The 22,737-nt window shown below is 34.4% G+C and overlaps 1 protein-coding gene across 7 annotated transcripts in view; it reads left to right on the top strand.

Annotated features, from left to right (window-relative positions):
• LOC136843752 (probable G-protein coupled receptor CG31760) overlaps positions 1-22,737 on the top strand; it is a 1,299,116-nt gene that overhangs the window by 1,154,853 nt on the left and 121,526 nt on the right. The window lies entirely within an intron of this gene.

Here is a 22,737-nt window from a genome sequence, read left to right as displayed (position 1 = left end):
ATAACTTTACTTCTTTTCCTCTTCCACTTATTATTATTATGCAATGTATAAAAGAAGAATACTGTGTATGAAAGAATCTGAAATCATATTACGTCCTTCGATATCATGATTTCAGACAATTTAATATTTAGCATTTTTCGGATGATATATATTGGGAACATTTCTACTAGAAGAGCGATTCTTTACTGCGGGTTCCGTTGTAATAATGAGAAACCTCGATACAAAGTTGAAACTAGAATAATGTCGATTCAGGTAAATGCAATGCGCGTGTTTAAATAGATAAAAAAAAACAGCTTGTAACGTTTAATTGTTCCCAGATTTTGGTATTGGGAGGCTGGAACGAACTAGGAAATAATTTTTTCTTCACTTTCTGAGATTCTTGTAAATTCGTTTAGTACCGAAATACCTGAAGAACGAATTAGGTCTCTCTCTCTCTGATATTCTTGTAACTTCATTTGGTACTGAAATACCGGAAGAACGGATCTCTCTCTCTCTCTCTCTCTCTCTCTCTCTCTCTCTCTCTCTGCTCACAGAATCTGTATCAAAATTTTACAGTCTTCTGTTCAGAGGCGTTTCCAGCCACAGTTGAGCTTTTCAAAACTTCTTTAGAAGGCATGTAGAGAGAAAAAATGTATAAAGTTTTTCTTTCTATATCAATGGATTGTCATGAATTATGGGAGAACGAGTTATTTCAAATAGCCAAGGTTCATATGTATTTTTAAAAGACTCTCTCTCTCTCTCTCTCTCTCTCTCTCTCTCTCTCTCTCTCTCTCAACGGCCCAGAATGTGTGAACGTACACACTGTCCAAAAGGTTCTTATATATAGTTGCTATAGAGTGAATGGGTAACATTTCTCACGCATAGCCGTACCTCATACTTACTGTAAGATTCTGCTGCAAGATCGCAGATTCACCATATGCAATGGAATACAGTTTCATTTGAGGAGCCCATTGTTTTCTTATTAGAAGAAAATGAATGTCATATTGGCTGTTAAATTTCCGTGATAGCCTGGAAGAATGCCTATTATTTTGTAATTGGCGCAAGATTTCAGTTGCTGAAATTTTGGGCGAAGAGGTTTTACTTGAGCCTCTTATGACCTTTTTGAAATAAATTTGAGTTTTGAACGGAATTTGAACACTTTCTTTTTCTTTAAAGATAATTGTATTTCAAATGTACGAATATGTGTGAAAGATGTGTGTTGATTTTACATATTTGAATGCTCCTGTCAGTATAAGTTTTATTAATGGCAGTTTTTGTCTTTCACGAAAATTTATTTTTTTTGGGTTGTACTTGATATGACGTTACTGAAATGGTCCCACGTTTATTCATTCATTCATTCATTCCTTAATTATTGATTCATATAAATTCCAGCTGATATTCGTATAATTTTAATTTTTGTATACTCAGTCTCCCGTGATTTTTCTCAGTGTATCAAAGCGCAGTTCCTCCTCTAACGGGCTCACAGTTTTTAACTTCGTAGATTTCACTAGAATACAGGGGGAAGTTCACTGGGCTTCGAGCCTCTTTTTGGACTTTATAATATTTCTGGTAAAATGATTTGCCTCTAATCCTTTCCGGCGAAGGGATGAACTCTTACAGTAATGCTAGCAGACTTAGTCGACCTACGAATACGTTCACCTAAAAAAAATTTACTGGCCACTATACTCCATAACACAAGAGCTGCGTTTGAAGCGTCCACTCAACTGATGTGTCAGTTTTGCACATCAGCTGTGTAGGTACGTCTGATGTGACGAATCTTCCGGAATATATAGTTTTTAACTGTACACTTTATGTACCATGCTGAAGTTAAGATATTCAGAAAATGGGTTACTTATGATACTGCAGAGATGATAGGTGTAAAAGCAATACTTTTATGGTCCCACGAGTCATTAGATGTTATCATGAAATGTTTTGTTGTATATCTATTTATAAGACTGAAAGTGCAAAATAATGTCCTGCCCTGATCTACGAACACATTGGTGCGAGAGTTGTAGCTGTAGGCCCCAAGGTATTAAAATTAATTAGAACAATAATCCATGTAATTAGCGTGTCGGTTCGTAGACTATCACTGTGTGAGAACCTCATCTGCTGAATTATTAAGAGCTGCAGTGGCAAGTATGAATAAACCAACAGAATTTGAATTTTCAGGGTTTGAGATGTGTCAGTCTTTAGCCTTCAGAGAGTTCCTCGTTGGGAGAGTGGGTTCCGTTCTCAGCTAGCACTCTGCTGGCCGCGAGTTCGAATCTCCGACCGACCAATGAAGAATAAGAGGAATTTATTTCTGGTGACAGAAATTCATTTCTCGCTATAATGTAGTTCGGATTCCACAATAAGCTGTAGGTCCCGTTGCTAGGTAACCAGTTGGTTCTTAGCCACGTAAAATAAATCTAATCCTTCGGGCCAGCCCTAGGAGAGCTGTTAATCAGCTCAGTGGTCTGGTTAAACTAAGATATACTTAACTTAACTTTAGCCTTCAGAACAGTAACTCTCAAATTACCACATTGTAGAGAGGAAACGTTTTAATTTTTATAGTTTGGTTAGCGCTAGTTAGGGTCATACAAAACTTGCATATCCTTTGAGGTCATAAATCTTTTTAGAAACTTCATTTCCCTTGCAAGCTGGTTGGTTCTCAAGTTGTTGTAAATTCGCGAAAAGATATTTATACATATACACACACATATATATACACACATATATACAGTATATATATTAAATATATATATATATATATACATATATATATATATATATATATATATATATATATATATATATATATATATATATATATATATATATATATATATATATATATATATATATATATATATATATATATATATATATATATATATATATATATATATATATATATATATATATATATTCCTATATATATATATATATATATATATATGGATATTCACTGTATATAAAACCATTACATTCCTACTATATAATTACCATTACAGAATTAGAGCAATGTCATAACTTTTTAATATTGCTCTATTACTGTCTTTCATATTAGATTTAAAAGTTTAATGAATATTGTTTATTTTGTTTGGTAATTTTACGTTACTGATGCGTATACATATTAAATTTGGGAAAATCGTTTTTATCTCTAAATCGTCCTAGACCGATTTGGTCGAATACCTGATAGGTAAATATATAAATAAATATGAATACATTGCTTAAAAACGTAAGTAAAAGAGATGAAAGTTTTGCATTTTCGTTGTTTATTCTTAAGTACAGTAAAATAAATGTTATTATTTAAGAAAACATATGCAACTGGTGCAAAGTATATATTGCATTCAACAATAGTTTGTTGAAAAGTTATAATTGTAATATAACCATTGTAAGTAATGAAGAACGTAAAGGACAGCGGACCCAAATTCCGCTCGTTAACTAATTGAACAGTGCAAAGCTATTGATTATAATGGTAAAAATAAAATCAAGATTAAGTATACTTTTCCTGAAGGATGATAAGAGATCTTTACCAGCAACCCACAGATGTGTATCTTCCACTCACAAAACTTAGACAAATTTGTTTGTAGGAGTTAGTTAAAATTGGACATATTTTCTTTTGTCATTATTTGAGCCATCGGTTGCATCATACTATTCTAAGAGTATTTCGGTTACAAATTGAAGTCTTGAGTAGAATACCTTAGTGTATTCTGTGATAACAGGAAATTTTAAGAGATGCCGATTTGCTGTTGCGGCTTTTTAGACAGTAAGAGGGGGTCAATGCATTTCCAGTCGACGCATATCATGGGTTCCCTTCCTTTCTGATATATTTACTGTTTACTCTGAAAGTGGAGCTTCTCCCATTCTGAAATATCTGATCTTTTGAAAATCAGAGGAAGGCCTCTTTTCATTTTATGGTAAAGGTAGCACCATGACTTTTAATATCTCGGTAAGCTAAGGGTACTTCTGTCAGTTTCCCAGTTTAGAAGGTAAAATCCCTGAGTTTAACAGACGATAAAGCTTATTTGCCTTCTCCTCTATATTATGAACATCCAGTATTTATTTTGCTTCATATAATTTTTTCATAGCTGTTTAGAAAATAAAAAGAAAAGGATTAAATAAAGTCACAGGAATAAATAAAATTAAGTCGAATCACTCGATACCACCTTTCTAGTACACAGGTTTTTTTTTTATTTTTGTAAGTTTCTAGCTTTTATTACTTATTTCACAATTTCCATGCATGTTCTGGGTTAAGAGTATTATGTATAAACTTTAAGTTAAAAAGAAATGATAATTATGACTAGATGAGCAAGGACGTCCGACAAGAAGTTTTAGCTGTACAAGTCCTTTGCTCATTTGTTAAAGGCTTAGAAATGATCTCGGTTGAACAATTAATATTTGTTTTTAATCACTAGCTTTTGCTGTTTGGATATTTTATCCAGAAAAGTATATCTGTTCATGGGAACATAAAAGACGCACTATAAGATCTTCAATATTTTTCGATATTTTTACCTTCTCCAAATTCTGTTTTTTTTTTTTTTTTTTTTTTTTTTTTTTTATCAAAACACGGATTTATAATTTTTACCAGTTCTCAACCTGTTGTAAAAAGAAACGGTGCATAATTAGAAAGTTATTTTTCCAGCTGTATAAATTTATTTATTTATTAATTCCTGACAAACTGAATGTTGAGTACAAACTACTCAGAATTCCTGTCTCACTCAATGAGTGATAACGATGAAACATTTCAGGTAAGTTCTCTGCCGAGCACAGAAGTATGAGAGAAGTCAGTTACTCATCTCAGTTTTCTAAGCAATATTTTATTTTTTTTTTATTTACTATTGCGTGCCAGTGTAAATCATATTTTTGTGGTTTAAACTTTTCCGTGAATGTATACTTACTGTTCATCAGTTGCAAATAATTTAATGGAATTTACAAAATAAATTGAAACTCGACCCCACTTTGTTATTGAAAAAAAGGTATATGTCCCATTGACATCAGTAATAGAAACAGTTGTCACAAGTGTATTATATTTTACAACACTTTTTATCAGTACAGTTCACTCTTTCACCAAAACGTTCTAAATATGAAAATATACTGAAAACAAATTTGACTTCAGTAAGTGCCTTTAGTGAAAACAAGGGAACGAGAGGCAAGAGCTAGAGTTGCAAGCCAGTCGCTGTGGAGCTTACATTTTTCAGCTAAGGGTATGACAGGTGCAGAATGCCTTGCAAAGTCATTTTTAAGTCAGATAGTAACAGGGTTTAACATGTTATGAAAAATAGAGATTGCTTTGAAGAGGGAGATTTAGTCCAGTCAGAAATGTGAACCGGATTGTGCATCATTTGGAAAATGTTAAGTAGTATTTTTAGTTGAGATTCCACTATCATTTCCAAAACCTTAGTTAAATTTCTATGCAAGTTTTTTTTTAACTCTCCAGAGGCAAGAGACAGACAGGATGGGCAAACTAGGTAAGTTGGAAGTATTTTTAGGATTAAAGTACGGCTGAAGTTGAAAGAACGAAAAAGGTTAATTAGGAAAAATATAAGAGTCTTCACAAAAGAAATAGAGGAAAGGTTTTCGGTGACTAAAACAAGCTACATTTGTTGCAGAGAGGGGCTGCTGTAAAAGAAGTGATTGAACTGAAATGCTATGGGAAAATTCAAGTGACAAGAGTAGTGCCAGATAGAATGAAGTAAGGGGAGCATTGCCGATAAAGAGAACAGTCAGAAATAGGGAAAATTAAAAGCTTTGGATTCAGAGAAAATGTTGGATGGCCGGACATGATTGGGATTTTGACTACACAGTCAAATATATCGTAATACTATTTTCACTGTATTTACATAGTTTTTTTCTCTGCATTTGTCTTTTCTCTGTTTTTTTTTTATTTCCATTTAAATGGGAGAATTTCATGCACTAGAATCTTATCCATCTAAGCTTATGATACGCGCTTTAATTGGTCGTCAGTTTGTATGTTAACTTGATAAATTATTTCAGTAATTAACTAGGCATATTGATCATTAGGGTAAGGGCTTCTTTAGACTAATTGAATTCACTGCTTTGGAGTGCCAGATGTTTATATACACATGTATATATATATATATATATATATATATATATATATATATATATATATATATATATATATATATATATATGTGTGTGTGTGTGTGTGTATGTGTGTATTAGATAGTTAGAGAGATAAATAGAAATTACTTTTTTTCATTATAAACTCTTGAGTTTTTATATTCACAAATAACAGGAGACAAATATCGTTCAATATTCCATTCACTGTACTCGGAAAAAACTTACACCAAGTTATAATTCCCCCTGAGGTCAAGTTATTCCCGAGGTACAGTGACTAGATATTAGATGGTATTGTGGCTTAAAATTTGTGAGCTCACACACACACACACACACACACACACACACACACACACACACACACACACACACACACACACACACACACACACACACACATATATATATATATATATATATATATATATATATATATATATATATATATATATATATATATATATATATATATATATATATATATATATATATATATATATATATATATATATATATATATATATATATATATATATATATATATATATATATATATATATATATGTATATATATATATATGATCATATATATATATACCTATTGTGAAGTGATCAAGTACCTAGTTATTACACAACTATTAAATCCAAAAAATTTACCTCACTTCAGCCAGATACCTGAAACCTCATAACAATAATATTATGACTGAACACACTAAAGGTAACAGTGATCCCTTAAAACTTGCTTGTCACTTGAAAAATCAATCTAAGTTTATCAAGTTATGAGTGAAGTAACAACTGTTAAGCAGTAAATATACCAGAGGGGGAAGGGCATCACTCCATCAAACAACTATAATTGTTTCCCTGGTCCAAATTCACTCTAATAAACATAGAGGAGAACAAAGCATGTCTATCACTTACTTGTGGATATACACAAATAACTCTATTCACTGGTCGTCAAAAATGAAACACTGTGCTTTCAAAACTTTAAGTACAAAAAATTATTTCCAAGTTCAAAAGTTATAAGTAGGGATCACAATCTAAAAAAAAAAATTTATTATTACTCGAAAACAACATAAGATTGAATTAATTCTTAAAAAAATTTAATTCACAAAACTTTAATTTATCAAAAATTAATTAAGTTAATTAAGCAAAATTCAAATTATTAAGATTCACTCCAAATTTGAAAAAGAAATCTCAAGAAATGGAAATCAGCACAGGTATTCATTGTTAAAGTAGCAACACATAAAAAGTGCTAATTAAATCAATGTTAAATCACCAACACAAAATCTTGGGTAACACTTTGAAATTATAAACACAAGACATAAAATAAATGTAAAGACAAGAACATGGAAAAATGCACAAAAAGTTTATCAACAATAATTTCACTAAGGCAAGATCTGTTTAAAGATTACATCCACCTTTTAAAAGATCATGTTCACCTTGTTTAAAAGATTATATTCAACTTTTTACCAAAATCATATTCAACTTTTTACCATAATCATATTCAACTTTTTACCAAAACCACATTCAACTTTTTACCTTGGTAAAAAAATAAGTAAATAACACTTTACCTTTCACAATGGTCTGTACACCATTACACAGCTCCTCTTTCTTCATAAAAATGCTTTTGTTAGGCCAGTTACAGTAATCTCACTCTTATATCAGATTCTTCCAAGGGAGCATTAAATATTTTTAACAATTCACAAAACTTATATGGTTGGGAGAATAAGAGAGTGACCACAATTTTACACACTTCTATATAAAGATGGGTTGAGAGAGAGAGAGAGGCCCTGTTTCTGCCAATTCCCTGTCTGAACTAAACTACTTTACTTTATCAATGTCTGCTATGACTTAAAACCTGAATTGCTAGTTAGTCATTTGAGGGAAGTGGTCATCCTGGAAGAACAAGAATAAACTGAGTTTCTCTCTCAATGGGATAAACAGAATACAGAATTTCTTTCTTTATGGAATAAACAGTTTATTCTTTGGCTCAGAAAGCAACATAGGTTTGGCTCTTATCAGAATGACTGACAACAACTTCCTGCCTTAACACTTGTGTAAACACACACACAGGCCTCTGAACTGACCACAGCTCAAACCTGTCATCCCTTTTCACTGATAACATAAATGATTTCTAAAAATCTCTGTTGCATACCCATTTCCTTTGTGGTCATTCACCTGAGTACACACAGCTGGGCAAACACAAAATGCTAACCCTTTATAGAATCTGAGACTCCCATAAACATTATTAATGTTATTTCAGTCCATATATGATGATCACAGAAGAAAACATATACACGCATTGTACAAAAGCATACATATTACAAAATCACCTCATATTTCACAACACATGAGAATCTGAAAGAAACGTGTCACAAAATTTACAGAAAACATATTACTTTTACAGAATATTCACACATCACAAGAGTTCTCCCCCCAGAAGATTAATTATCCCGGGTTTAAGTCCAGCTATTCGGAATGGGATAAATAATCTACAGTTACATTGCTCTTTCCAAAAATGTTCTCTCTCTCTACACAGTAAGGTTACACAATCAATCAGGGGAGCTACCATGGCTGAAAAACTTGAATAGAATAGGCTATAAAATCTAGGCACATTCACAAATCTTTGTAACTCTTTCACTACCTTTGAAACAAACTTGGCTTGCCCAGTATTATCAAGTAATTGATCAATAAGAGGTAAGGGATAATTGTCAACAACACTGATGGAATCCAGTTTCCTATAATCAGTACACATACTAAATGAGCCATCTGGTTTCTTCACTAACACACAAGGAGAACTGTAATGACTTGAACTGGGTTCTGCCAGTCCATGCTTTGTCCAGTCGGTACCCCTAGGTATGTCTGCAAAAATCTCAGGAAAACTTTGAATCATTTCACTTAATTCCTTGTTTTGTTCAACACTCAGATGTTTTAAATTTGTTCTCCAAATTTGTCAATATTGAAGAATTGTTCATCTTGTTTTCAGCTCCTAATTCGTGGCCATCATCATCCTCTGTAGATGAAGTTGTGTGGGTTATAGACACTGTTTCAGTTCTAGTCTCTGAGAAGTAAGGCTTCAAAAGGTTCACATTTATCTTTCTCTGTCGTTTCCTTCTCCTTTAAACTTACAACTTCTCTATTATCCTATAAGGACCTTGAAACTTATTTGAAAGGGGAAATCTTTTCACAGGTAAAAACACTAGAACTTGTTGTCCAGCACTAAAATTTCTTAGCTTAATCTTAGCATCATACTTCTTTTTCCTTTTCTCTTGACTGATTTTCAGATTTTCTAAAGAGAATTTTCTAATTTCTCTTAACCTTTTCCGCAAGTTCTTTACATATTCTCCTTGGACTTCCTCTTGATTTTCTTCCCAATTCTCGACCAAAAATCATTTCATTTGGTGAACATCTCATACTTTCTTGGTAAGCATTCCTTACTTCAAACAACATTAAAGGTAAACCAGCATCCCATTCTCTTCCTGATTCATTACAGTACTTTGTTAACATACTTTTCAAAGTGTTGGAAACTTTCCGAGGCTCTTTGAGTCTCTGGATGGTAAGCGGTTGATAACTGTTGTTTCACTCCTAACAAGTTCATCATATCCTGGAATAATTTTGAAGTAAAGTTCATTCCTCTATCACTTTGTACAATTTCTGGTATTCCAAACTTGGAGAAAATTCCACCAACTTCTCAGCAACTACCTTTGCATTTATGCTTCTTACAGGAATCGCCTCAGGATACCTTGTTACTGGACACATTAATGTCAATAGATATTCATGTCCTTTCTTCGTTTTCGGAAGCGGCCCAACCACATCTATTATCACCTTGTTAAAGGGTTTTCCTCTAACTTCTATGGGTTGTAGGGGTGCTTTCTGAATAGTTTCATTCGGTTTTCCAGCTATCTGGCATGTATGACATCCTCTGCAAAATCCCTTTTCACTGATAACATAAATGATTTCTAAAAATCTCTGTCACATACCCATTTCCTTTGTGGTCATGCACCTGAGTACACACAGCTAGGCAAACACAAAACGCCAACGCTTTGTAGAATCTGAGACTCCCATAAACATTATTAATGTTATTTCAGTCCATATATGACGATCGCAAAAGAAAACATATACAAGCATTGTGCAAAAGCATACATATTACAAAATCACCATGTTATATTTCACAACACATGAAAAATCTGAAAGAAACATCTCACAAAATTTACAGAAAACATATTACTTTTACAGAATATTCACACATCACAAGAATATATATATTATATATCTCCACAAATACCATCTAATATCCAATTCACTGTACCTTGGGAATAACTTGTACTCAAGGAGAATCATAACTTGGTGTAAGATATTCCAGAGTACAGTGAATTGAATATGTAATTTCTGACTCACATTGGGATCAAACCCAGATCTTTCAATTGAATGGTAAGGGTGCCACCAACTTCTTTTATGACAGAAGTCATAAAAGAAGTTGGAACCTAAGTACCACTGTACCTAAGTCTTTACCTGGGTAGGCTAACTGCCTCACATACCAGCGTGTTTTCTCCAACTTCCAGACTCACCAGTGACTCCCTTCTGAGTGGGTATGATAGAAGAAATAACATAGAATCAGGTGTGGAACAGAAGTAAATTTCTGACTTACATTGTGGTAATTTGAATGAAATTCTATTAGTTGGGTCACTGCTGGGTTGGGAAGTTTGGGAAAACATGTTGGTATGGGGGGCAGTTAGCCTACCAAGGTAAAGCCTTAGGTGCAGTGTAACTTATGTTCCAACTTCTTTTATGACTTGTGTTGTTTTTAGTTGGTAGCCCTTGCCCTTCAATTGAATGACCTGAGTTCGATCCCCTTCAATTGAATGACCTGATTGTGTGTTGATTCCCAGCATTGAGTAATAGCATTACTGTTCCACATGTGATTGTGTGTTGATTATATATTATCATATATATATATATATATATATATATATATATATATATATATATATATATATATATATATATATATATATATATATATAAAATATGGATGTACATATAAAATTGATGGATGTATGTATGTATGTGGGTGTGTGCTTGTGTGTATGTTCCAGAATAACTCTGAAATGCATTGAGCATTTTCAACCAAACTTGGTATACATAGGAATTACTATCTGGAAAAGAATACTGTAGGGGTAGGACATGACTAGCACCAAAGGGCACCAAAGGGGGTGGGAGTGGGAAGGGCTTCCCTGAAATGGGACTGGTTCTGCCCATAGACTTAGTAACTAAATAAACTCTGTGAATTTATCATACCTCATTTTGGTATACATATGACTTACTATTTGGAAGAGAATACTGTGGGGGTAAGGCATCACTGACACCAAAGGGGATGGGAAGGGGGTGACGTGAAAATGACAGAAAATAACAGATATAGTGTCTGATCCATAATTTTCGAGGCTTGTGAGATGAATGGTGACACTAACAATTCCCTTAAAGTCCAAGTACAGGCCCGATAGGAAGGTGAGTGAGAAGGAGTGAAAAATAAAATTTAAAAAAATGACAGATATTAGTGTGTAATCCATAGTTTTCAAGGTTGCTGAGATGAATAGTAACACTCCTGATGCCCTGTAAGTCCAAGTTCAGCCCTGATAGGAAGGGGGTGAGAAGGGGTGAAATATAAAATGTCAAAAATGCTGGGCAATGTAATTGAAGCAACTATCTTAACAGGAAAGGGAGAGAGTGAGAGAGGGAGAGGAACTGTGCGAGAGAGTAGAGGGGGTGTTGGGGAGGAGAAAGAGGGAAGAGAGAGAGAGAGAGAGAGAGAGAGAGAGAGAGAGAGAGAGTAGAGGAGAGTTAGAGAGAGAGAGTTCATTGGTTGTCATTCAGAGTTTTTTCCGGGCAGTGCCGGGTTGGTCAGCTAGTGTGTGTGTGTGTGTGTATGTATGTATGTATATATATATATATATATATATATATATATATATATATATATATATATATATATATATATATATATATATATATATATATATATATATATATATATATATATATATATATATATATATATATATATATATATATATATATGGAGAGAGAGAGAGAGAGAGAGAGAGAGAGAGAGAGAGAGAGAGAGAGAGAGAGAGAGAGGGGTTGGATGTGTACAGCAGTGTGAAGCTGAAGACGCGTGCAAGGATTGTAATGGATAAAAGAGGCAACTTTTGAGAACGGAGGCTTTTACGCAAAATAGAGGATATCCTGTAACGACTTAATGGCGGCGAGAGAGAGGAGGAATGGCAGAAGTATGACCCCACCGCCAGAATAAACCTTGGAAGGTCAAAAGGGTTAGGTTTTGTGCTGCGCAGAAATAATGGAACGGAAATGAAGTTGATAAAAATCTTAAAGTTCATTTGCTTGCTATCTGTAGCAAGGGGATTACCGTGGCATTGCCCCAGGACGAAATAGGGTCCTGGGTTGTAGGTGAGAGGGGGTCACAGAACGGGAAGAGAAACTTGTGGGTGTGAAACGGCCGGGTTTGACATTTGCCATAAATCGTTGTTAGCCTCCGTCAGTTCATAAACACTGTGTCGTTTATCATCATCATTGACTAACCAAAATCTCTCTCTCTCTCTCCTTTCTCTCATATATATATATATATATATATATATATATATATATATATATATATATATATATATATATATATATATATGTGTGTGTGTGTGTGTGTGTGTGTGTGTGTGTGTGTGTGCATATATGTGTATATATATATATATATATATATATATATATATATATATATATATATATATATATATATATATATATATATATATATATATATATATATATATATATATATATATATATATATATATATATATATATTATCTCTCTCTCTCTCTCTCTCTCTCTCTCTCTCTCTCTCTATATATATATATATATATATATATATATATATATATATATATATATATATATATATATATCTATATATATATATATATATATATATATATATATATATATATATATATATATATATATCTATATATATATATATATATATATATATATATATATATATATATATATATATGTATGTATGTATGTATGTATGTATATATATGCGCACATAAAATGTGTGTACTGTTGGTATGTTATTTAACTGGTAGTTAAGTCATCTCTGGGGACCTTGTAGCTGGACGACATCAGTTAGTAGTTAAGGACTTTCAACTGAGAATGAAAGAAAGATCTAAGAGGAGAATGCAGGTCATGCTAAGAGGACCCGACCTTTGAAGGCAGTTTAAGGGAAGGGTCTTGGAAGAGATCGTTCGACAGATAAATAACTCCAATGAATGGAGAAAACAGGCAGTGGAAATCATGTTAAGATACAATATAGGCATCTTAGGAGAAAGTGATAGGAAAATATGGGAAAAGAGGAAGTAGGTACAGTGTGGCAAAAAAAAAAAAAAAGGAAACGACAAAGAAATAAGAATTGACACAGAAGAGGATAAAATAATCTGCAAGGAAAGGAATACGGAAAAGCTAAGAATAATACAAATGATCACATGTATCGAGATTTGGAAAAGAGAGAAGGAGAAGGAAACATTTTCCAGCCAGACAAAACATGATACAAACCCAGAAAGGATATAACCCACACAAGCAAATCAAGGAGCAGACGGAAAAGTGATATAAGTAATATTTTGAAGCCCTACTTAATGAGGAAAACGAGTTTCAACAGTGGAACTGGAGAAGGAAGTCCAGAGTTCGGAATGTTAATGAGATAACGAGAAGGGAAGTAAAGGAATCTCTGAGAAAGAGATTCCCTTACCTGGTAAAGCTGCCGGGCCAGATGGCATACCTGTTGAGGTATGGAAGGCACGGGGTGAGGAGGCATTGGTATAATGTAGGAGCTATTACCCCATATAAAAATGGGAAAAAGCACGTTAGAAGCGAAGAAGAAGAATGAAGGTGATATGGATAAAGAGAATGAACATTGAATCCAAGCTGGATAAAGCAATTGAATGGCTGTATAAGGCGTTCTACAGGAGGAGAGTCCCTAATAAGAACAACCCCGTATGGTAGGAAGTAATATCAGTGCACCTCAATCGGTGAACTGTAAACATTATTTAAGGTTCTTTGCAATGCCCTTCGGCCCCTACCCGCAACCCTTTCTTTCATTTTACCATATATCCATTCATATTCTCTTTCTTCCATCTTACTTTCCACCCTTCTCCTAACAATTGTTTCATAGTGCAGTTGCGATGTCATCCTCCTGCAACAACTTTAAAACCTTCTCTACTCTGTTCCCTTTCAGGGCTGAATGACCTCGTAGGTCCCAGTGCTTGGCATATAGTCTAAATTTTATATTCCAGTTCCAATTCCTAATAAGCTGTATCGCAAGACTCTTAAGTTGGTGGTTATATATATGTTATATATATGGGCTAGAAGCGGCACCACTGAAGAAAGTAGTGCTAAATAAGTTAGAAGAAAAGTGGCAAGATGAGGATGCTCAGAGTGGTGAAATGGGTGACGAGAAGTTAAGTATACCTTAGTTTAACCAGATCACTGAGCTGATTAACAGCTCTCCTAGGGCTGGCCCGAAGGATTAGATTTATTTTACTTGGCTAAGAACCAATTAGTTACCTAGCAACGGGACCTACAGCTTATTGTGGAATCCGAACCACATTATAACGTGAAATGAATTTCTATCACCAGAAGTAAATTTCTCTAAGTCTACATTGGCCGGTCGGAGAATCGAATGCGGGCCCAGCAGAGTGCCATCCGAGAACGATACCAACCCTCCAATGAGGAACTGGGGTGATAAGAAGTGATAGGGTGAGAAATGAATACATCATGGATCAGCAGAAGTGTCAAAGAAAGCCCAAGAGTCAACACTGAGATGGTTTGGGCACCTGATGAGAATGGGAGATGATGAGCGACATGATGCAGGAGAGGTCATGGAAATGGAAGTGTTAGAGACACGAAGCAGATGGAGAGACTGCATTCAAGAGGACACGAGACAAGCCTGGAAAAGGTACATTTAAAACAGCGACCCCGAGTGAAGAAGAAGAGGAAGAAGGAAGAGAACAAGTCCCAGTCTTCAAGAAGTTTGAGCATCCAAGATGGAATGTAGTTACAAAGTCACAGCATTACCTGCCACTTGACGCAAGTCAGTGCCACGAATGTGCCCACCCACTGTCTACCTCGTAATATTTTCCTAGAAAGCTTTCTTACACGTCAGTATAGATGACATCGTAAATGCACCTATTATATATGAATGTTAAGTTGTATAAGGAGTGACTGATGTGAAAGTTTTCTAAACAAGTTTAAATTCTTAATACAGCAGTAAGTAAAACTTTGGCAGTGACCATTTATTTACTTTTAAACTAGAGCCAACCTCTTCTAGGTAAACGGCTTACCGTGTGATATAGCTTAGTGGATGGCAAGATCTACCTAGTCTGCTAGCTAGTTGACCTGGGTCCGTTGCGGTCAAAAATCATGGGGCTGGGGTTATCATTTTGTTGCCAAAAATACACCCTTGTGCGTCACACTTCTGTTGTCAAGCAAAGTTTCCATTAGGAGTGACAGACAAAAAACGCTAGAAATCAGTTCTCTATTTAACACTGATAAATCTCAGACAAGTTGTTGGGATCTGTATATTAAGTTCGTTTTAAGCTTCTGACAGAAATTAAATCATAAAAACAACAACTGTTGATCATGCGACGTAGCTTGGCAGGGTTAACTGCAATGGACCCCTGAAGAAATGAAATATAATAAAGAAAACGTATTCGGAGGAATGTGGCTTTAAATGAATATCTTACAAATCTTACAGATAAAATGGTACTATTGATTTGCTTTCTTCTACTCGAAAATAAAGAAAGATTCGCTGATACCCTTTAAAGGCTCAAAATTAACACCAATTTATCATAACTGAGTGTCTTTCCCTAACAGGGAAACAACCAGGACTACTACGCAAAAGGAACAGAGGTTGGAGAGAAATGTTATGTCCAAGTTAAGTTAAGTATACCTTAGTTTTACCAGACCACTGAGCTGATTAACAGCTCTCCTAAGACTGGCCCGAAGGATTAGATTTATTTTACGTGGCTAAGAACCAATTGGTTACTTAGCAACGGGACCTACAGCTTTTTGTGGAATCCGAACCACATTATAGCGAGAAATTAATTTCTATCACCAGAAATAAATTCCTCTTATTCTTCATTAGCCGGCCGGAGACTCGAACTCGGGCCTATGTTATGTCCAATTCCACACTACATACACACCAATGACTGAACTGCAATGGAACGGAAACAGCTCTCCTCTATGGGGAAAGCGGTTCACGAATACCATGAAGAGGAATATATACACACACATATATATATATATATATATATATATATATATATATATATATATATATATATATATATATATATATATATATATATATATATATATATATATATATATATATATATATATATATATATATATATATATATGTGTGTGTGTGTGTTAGTGTTAATTTAAGCCTTTAAAGGGTATCACACGCATCTTTCTTTATTTTCAAAATCGAAGAAGAAATCAGTCAGACTAGAACAAGTACAGGGTAGAAGAAAGCAATTCAGTAGTATCATTTTCTTTGTAAGATTTGTTAGATATTCATTTAAAGCCACATTCCTACGAATACGTTTTCTTTGTTATATTTTATTTCTTTAGGGGTCCATTGCGATTATCCCTGCCAAACTACGTCAATAACTTGTCAGAAATATACCAGTGTTAAATAGAGAACTGATTTCTAGCGTGACGCACAGGGGTATATTTTCGGTAACAAAACAATAACCCAATATTTTTCTCTGATATCAGAGTAGACAGCAATGAAATTTCTATGGCTTTCTCTCAGATGATTTCAGATGATCGTAGGTCTTCAAGTAGTTTTTTTTTTCTTTTCATGAAGATAAAATTTTACCAAAAGTGAAATATCTGTTAAAAGTATGAATAACCAAGGTTATTCTTTGATATAAAGGCTCTTCTTAATTATGTGATCTTTATTCCGGTCTAAATTCTTTGTCTTTTGAGTCCTTTATCGCTGTGTTCTTAACATGTTTATCATGTGAAAGTAGCATTTCACTGCTCATTTAGACTGTTTGGAAGTTGTATTGTACATATATGTAAATATAACGCATCGGCCTAACGGAAATTCCATTACTTGGTGATCAGAAACTTTGCCGGAAGAGGAAAGGGTTTCATCAAAGTTTCTGTTAGCTAGAAATGTTTACTCTGACTGAGGAAGAGAAAGGGGAAAGAAAATTTCAGACACGAACAGTATTAAACTCACTTTACTTGCCACATTATATATATATATATATATATATAATATATATATATTATATATATATATATATATATATATATATATATATATATATATATATATATATATATATATATATATATATATATATATATATATATATATATATATATATATATATATATATATAAATCAGCCATAACTACATATATCATAGTCCAATATCACAATATTTTTTCTTTCTGGTGTGTTCAGAATCGCACCCAACCATAAATAAACACGCAGCATCGGCAGCGATAGGGTCTCGATTTTAGTGCCACATTAATAAATATTTAGCGAGTGTTTCCATAATTATGTTTTTGATGCAGTCTTTGTCCGTTCAAAGGATGAATTTTTTTTTTTTTTTATCAAAGAGTTTAGTTGTACTTTATTGATGTCATCCGAATAAATGATATATTTGATTTCAGAGTCAAGCAATAGCAGTATTGTGGATGAAAACATCTTCAATTCGTACCAGCGTTTGAACCCAGAAAACCGCACTTATGAAAGTGTGATGGTTTCATATCTCGGTTGAGGTGTTTCATTCAATGCGCTCGAAATAAGTGTTGTTGCGAGTGTGGGATGTTGGGCTTGCTGTTTCGCAACTTTCTTTATAACCAGCGCTTGAAGGCTTCTGTGGCATCGAAAAGAATGCTGATTAAATTGCCCCCTCCCCACCCCCCGCGCCCACGTTTAAACTCTTCTTTTTATTTCGATGGTAAATTATTTTAGAATATCATATGTCAAAAAATACATATTTACATAGTCACAGCGCATAGTAATGTTAATGATGCCATGAAATTTAATACATTGGCAGATGCCTGCTTCACTGTCTTACGAAAAATGCATATGTTTGAAATTGTCTGTTTACAATGGGGTCCTTTTTAAGGTTCCAGTTCTTGGTTATCAGTGACGATTTCCTTTGAGTGATAACGTATATTGAAAGTTCGTTTCTTCACTGTCATTTTCTCGTGATTTGGTTGATTGTCATCTGTTATCGCTTTGCATCGAATTGATTGTTGTCATCCAAAGAAAGTTGCATTTTCACGCAGTGTGACCTCCCGTTAATTTTATTTGAGTAAAGCGGTGAAACATAACATGTATTATCCGTGGATTTTGAGAACATTTTGAAAGTCAGACATCTGACATCCCTGTGTCAATGACCAAAACATATAACTTCTAGTAACCTAGGCTTGTGTAAGGGACTAACGCCTGATCTCGTTTCTTTCAAGAAACATTCAGTATTAAATCCATTAGGTTATTTATTTATTTTTTTTTGGAGGGGGGGGATTATCACATTTGTAAGAGAATATTAAGTGATCATTTATTATAGCATCAGCGAATAATTCACGGAAGGTTGCACATAAACTAAGGATATATATATATATATATATATATATATATATATATATATATATATATATATATATATATATATATATATATATATATATATATATATATTACCATTTCTTTGGAACATGATATATTCAGTTCAATTTTTTTCGGAACATGATCTTTCTCTTTGGGAATATTACCAGATACTTTTTTATGAACCATTTCTAGGTATGGTTCGGTATTAAGTCGTTCATTGTGAAAAAAATGTAGCCTAGTTGTTGTGAAACTTTCCCGAGATCAACTAGGAACTAGTAATCAACTGTTAGCGTATGATTACGATTAATGCCATTCATCAACAAATAATACGACTGCGTATGGAGTTCTCAACACCATCCAAATGTTAAAGACGGATTTTACAGACTAATAACAGTAAATTCAAATTTGGAAGAAAGGAAGACTGCTTTCTTTTCCTTCCTGAGAAAAGAAACAATTCAGTGATGTGTTCTTGTTCACGTAGACGTCAGTTCGAGACACTCTGTGAAAATCTGAGATTTATTCGTTTATTGTTATAAAAATTTAAAGCTTTCAGACGGGAAAACGTATCCCACAAATCAGGGAAAGCAGATGATTTAGAATTAGACGTGGAAAAATGTGAGCATTCGTAGGCAGAGGCAGCCGGATTTGAGGCTTGAACCGCATCCCGAAGGATAACGTTGCTGAAGGAACTTGTTCCCCTTACCAAAACTTCCATTCGTTTGGATCAAATGTTATACGAATTTATTGAAATCGTTAAATATTTTTGTTTGTTTGTTCGTGGTGCCTTCTAGTTAAAGTAGCGTGTTATAATGAAATCTTACAATTTACAGTTTCTAATGCAGTCCATATATTGCCCTTTTAACCAGTGTATCTTCGTTGACCTTCCGTTTGATCATGACAATTACGGTTCAGGTTATATTGATCAAGAATCTAATTTCCGGTGGTCTCCATTGGCAATTTAATTTTCTTGTGCGTTACGCAAGTGTGCGTAATGATGCCTCCCGTACCCCCAACGTCGCCCACAAATCATTCTAACGAAGGAAATAGGCAATTAAGGCCTTGTTTGGAGCCTGTCGTTTACGAGGCTTCATAAGCCGTGTCAGTGATAAAGGGGAGGATACTGGCAGTCTAGTAAGCAGCGTTGGCGACTCATGAATCATGAGTCCCTTTGCTTAATTAGTCCCTCTTTAAGCAAATTGACTCGTCAGTTTAATTCTGAGTCATGTCGCACTTAGAGCGTAAGAGCATACCTGGGACGTTTTTGGTTGTATATAAGCGCAAACTTTCTGTAGGAGAGGGTTAGTGTCATCCATAATGCCAGTCCAAATGAAAAACAGTATCATCGGTCGTCTGTCAAGCAATAGCGCCTCTTGTATTGATAAAATGTCTGTAAAATGTCACATTAAAGATGCCATGTCCAATACAGCCAGAGTCCCAGTCTTTGCAGCCATTAAAGCAAGCAACTTGTCTGTGCTGACACCAACATAAAAGCAACATAGATGCTTATTAACGCTTATTTCTTTCCAGTTAATAAACGATTGTGTTATTCCACCTATCTGTTTGAAGATTGCTATTTTTTCTCATGATGTGCGTTCCGGAAAAATTCTATTCACAAGCATCTTCATTTGGCTGCTTTGTTATGATTTCATTTCGAGTACAGTTGAGCTTTTTCTTTTAGTCTGCTCTTTTTTTTGTTTTATTTATTTATTTTTTTTTTTTTTGCGGCTATCCCAGAAATAGCTTTTCAAGGATGAGTATTCCGGTGGTTACGACTGTGATTTTTGCTTTTTATATGGCGATCAATTAATAAAAAGAAGAAGTCACTTTCTTTCCCTTCCGTTTTTATTGCTGTTTATTTTCTTCCTTGCCCCGCCCCCCCGCTTTATTGGATGTCTGAAGGGCACTAAAGGATATGGTGTGTGGTCACTTTCAAAGATATTTCAGACAGAAGTACGAAGACGTTGCTTCTGAGTCTGAGTTTAACTGTCTCACTCGGTTTTATTTGATAATTGCCAGTCCTCCCCCCACCCCTTTTCCCATTATGCTATTGGTTATTCAAACAGCGAAAATTTAGGTCATGACTGGAATGCGTCTGTTGATCGGTTAACGACACCGCTTTAATGATAGCAATTACGTTTTTGAACTGCAGTTGATATGATTATGCTAGAGTCAATAACAGTTATGAACTTATGAGAGCACTGGCGAAGCGGGATTTTCAAGTTGTAATTGCAGACAATAAATGTAAATAATGAGGTCGAAGTGATAACGTTAATGATAACGTTTACTGTATAGCAGTTAGCATTGCATTATTTCTGGGAAAAATTATACATTGATTATTTTAGTCGGTTTTGGGACGTCTCTACTGTACACCAACCACAGGCCACCCATGTCTTCATTTTCGCTCTGATGTTTTACGCGTCTTGAGATGTTTAAGGTTTTGGATGATTTACTCAAGCCGGTGGGTTTGTTTCATCTAGGGAACTACTATCCATTTCAGGGACCGCGAGTCATCGTTTTTCTTAAATTTCTTTCAAACTAATTATTTGATCGAAATGGTAATATAGTGCATTGTCAAATGGTGGTAGTTAAGGCGTTTACTCTTGACTTTTAAAGGCAAAGTAGCATGAGTCAGCAGGACTAATCTACGCAATCGAACGTCCGTTGTCCCCCATAGATAGAAAAAGGGAGGAGGGTCTTAGATGGGGAGGCCAGGAAATTGGGTTGAGGGAGGGATGAGGAGGGGACGGGAGAGGGAGGGACGGGATGGGGATGAAGGACGTTCGAATGTATAGTTTGGCGATGCTTGGCAACATCATGTAAGTCAAGAATAAACACCCTAATTAAACCATTTGACAACGCACTATATTACCAAAAATTAGCGGGAGGCGTCTTGTACACTGTGTCAAAGTACCATTTCGATCAAATAATTAGTTTGAAAGATATTTGAGAAAAACAGTGACTCGCGGTCCTTGAAATGGATAGTAGCTTTTCATGAAACTTAATAAGGAAATAATGACATCTGCAGGTTTGCAAATATAATTTATGTGTAAATGATCCCAGTCCGGGACATTTATAAATGGAATTGCAGATGCAGTTACATTGTTTGACCTCATGTCATGCGTGGCCTTTCTCAGTTCTTTTCGAAAAATGACTCATATTCCTATTTAACCTCAGCCCAAAAGATATTTTCTTTTAGAATATGTTGTTACCTCCACGTGGTTAGGTTTTCTTTTTACCTTTTTGCCCAAGACAACTCGTGAGAAATTTATTTTATGGATCTTATAGTACGGCCGTAGTGGTCTTTTACCGAAAATCGTGATTAACCTTGGTTTCGGTAATTAGCAGATGCTGTCTACGTTCTTTAATACTCAGTGGCTATTGACTTTTTTAAAGGAACAAATGAGTGTAATAGCAGAAGATATTTTCATTATGTTTATATATTTTTTTCTCCCTCTCTCTTCGCATTTATCAAGGACGTGATAATGATAATATTTGATGCAAAATAAATGCATATCGAGGTTTTTCCAGCTAACTGCCACAGTGAATTGCTAGCAGCTTAAATTAGAACACTTTTTAATTATCTACATATTATTGCAATACGTAACAAATATGTGATATGATTCGTTATAAGTGACAAGAACTATAATAAAGTGGTAACCGGTTGAAGAAATAAGTCCAATGAACTAAAAACAGCAATGTCTGACGTTTCAATTTTATCATGGTTCCTTATCCGTTTTTTTTTTTCTTTCTGGCACCGGAGCAGTAATGCAATAATGTTGGTAATGAGGGAACATGCATGTTGCTGCGACAGCTGTTGAATATTAAACGCCTAGCACTATTACCATACTTAACTGACAAGGTCACTTCGCTATTGAATACATCCGTCTCATGGCCAAGGGCGACAAAAGCTTTGTTCCAGGATTAGCTGATAACATGAATAGTGGCGGTAAAGATGCAGTGTGTAAGAGATAGTAATG

The sequence above is a fragment of the Macrobrachium rosenbergii genome, chromosome 12 (assembly GCF_040412425.1).
Source record: "Macrobrachium rosenbergii isolate ZJJX-2024 chromosome 12, ASM4041242v1, whole genome shotgun sequence".
Taxonomy (NCBI): Eukaryota; Metazoa; Arthropoda; class Malacostraca; order Decapoda; family Palaemonidae; genus Macrobrachium; species Macrobrachium rosenbergii.
Note: the sequence above shows the minus strand (reverse complement) of the source record. Positions and strands in the feature narration are given on the sequence as shown.